Source organism: Coenobita brevimanus, chromosome 71 (genome assembly GCF_032717465.1).
Source record: "Coenobita brevimanus isolate Jiangsu-jjx chromosome 71, ASM3271746v2, whole genome shotgun sequence".
In the NCBI taxonomy this organism is placed as follows: domain Eukaryota; kingdom Metazoa; phylum Arthropoda; class Malacostraca; order Decapoda; family Coenobitidae; genus Coenobita; species Coenobita brevimanus.
Window position 1 is genome coordinate 10,824,610 of NC_137024.1, and position 2,057 is coordinate 10,826,666.

The window sequence follows — 2,057 nt, forward strand, 5'->3', positions numbered from 1 at the left end:
TATCATTTGTCATCAGTGAATGCAGTCTTGTATATTGGGACTAGAAGCTAGATATTCATTCATGCAACTTTAACTGTCGATACTGTAGCGCATTCTACCTTGTTGGAAAGTAGTTAGTTCCATAGATTTCCAGTTGTAAGAAGAAATGATTTGCTTCATTTGACGAATTATAAAAAGAAGAATGAATTACAGGCAAAGGAGGAACACCTACGGTCAGGAAGGAAAGGAGAGAGAGAGAGAGAGAGAGAGAGAGAGAGAGAGGGGCAGGAATCGGATGATAGGTACGATAAAGGATAAGAGGAGGGAAGACCGGAGCGATGTGGAATGATATCGGGGTAATGAAGAGTGATACGGAGTGATGTGAGAGTGATGTAACGATGTGGTGATTTTGTGTGGAACGGTGTCGATTGACCTGATGTGAAGCGATGTAGTGATGTGGAATTATGTAATGTTGTGTAGTCTGGTATGAAGTCAGATGGAGTGATGTGGGTGATATGATGGGTGTGGAGTGAGACAGTGATGCGATATGGAATGATGTGATAAGTAATTTGAAATCGTGTGGAGGAATGTGATTTGAAGTGATGTGGAGTGAGATGGAATGATGTGATGCTGAGTGAGACGTTGCGATGTGATATGGAGTGAGAGGGAGTGATCTGATGTGGAGTGAGATGGAGTGAAGTGATGTGGAGTGAGATGGAGTGATGTGATGTGAAGCGAGACGGAGTGATTTGGTATGGGGTAAGATGGAGGGATGGGCTGTAGAGCGAGATGGAGTGATGTGGAGTGAGATGGAGACTGCGTAGTGTAGTGAGATATATTGACGTAATGTGGAGTGAAATGGAGTGTGATGGAGTGAAGCGATGTGGAGAGAGGTGGAGTGATGTAATGTGGAGTGAGATGAAGTGATGTGATGTGGCTCAGTGGGTTAGAGCGCCCCACTCTGACCGAAGGGTTGAGGATCGAATCCACCCAAGGGTCATTGGTAGACATCAGGAAGGGCATCCGGTCATAAAATGCTACACGCTCCAGTCCAAAAGTCCTCTACCCAGGGGCAACGCCTTAGCCCTTAGGGGATACCTGGCGTAAAAAAAAAAAATAAAATAAAATAAAAAGTGAGTGAGGTAGGGTGTGTAAGTGGGCGGGAGAGTTTGAATAAATTATGAGTACGAGTAGGTGAGTAAGTTTGTGGGTTTGAGTGGGTGATTGTATGTGTGTGTGTGTGTGTGTGTGTGAGAGAGAGAGAGAGTCAATTTTATGAGTGAGTATATGAACTACTGAGCATGAATTAATAAATGAGAAAGCGAATGCTTATTCATTTTTCATTCATTGCCAGACGCCATGTATCCCAAACGGGGTGGCCGAGGGCTTAGAGTTAATTGTTTTACAGGGAGGGGCACTAATTCTCCACCAACCTCACTTGACACGTAGGGATGCCAACAGCATCTGGTGTTCCCAGGCGTCACCCATCCAAGTACCAACCAGACCCAACGTTGCTTAACTTCGCTGATCGGACGGGAAGCGGTGTACTCAACGTGGTATGGCCGTTGTTACCATATATTTGACTGAGTTTATAAGAGGATACGAGAGGGAGTGCATGAGTCTGTGAGTGAAATTATGAAGGAATGTGTGACCAGATGTGTCTAGAAACGAGTGAATGGCTAAGATAATTAACTTAGTGGAGGAGGAGGAGGAGGAGGAGGAGGAAAATAATGGAAGTCTTGAAGGAAGGAAAGAATGACTGAAGTCTGAAGGAAGGAATTAATCGACAAAGGACCATGGAACAAAAAGCAAGGCCAATATGCATCGAAGGGGGATTATTAACCCCATCAGTACGAGGACTTTAAATATAAATATAACTGTTAGGTTGAAGCAAAACAAATAACAAAGCTACACTGCGTTGAAAGTTAACGTCTTCTATACTATATTTTATTCTTTTTACCTTCAGACGATTTCATTCAGATTTGAGAAGACCTCTTATAGTGGAGGGGTGGAGGATGGAAGACAATAGAAGAGACATTCAGTAAGAAATAAAAAATGAATGGAGGAAAGAGAGAGAG

General features: G+C 43.4%; 1 non-coding gene across 1 annotated transcript; it reads right to left on the reverse strand.

The window, feature by feature from the left end:
* Positions 1-1,431: 1,431 nt before the first annotated feature.
* On the reverse strand, positions 1,432-1,549 carry LOC145406909 (5S ribosomal RNA). The gene has a single exon (XR_013898615.1). It is a non-coding gene; the product is annotated as a 5S ribosomal RNA (ribosomal RNA).
* Between the last annotated feature and the right edge of the window lie 508 nt (positions 1,550-2,057).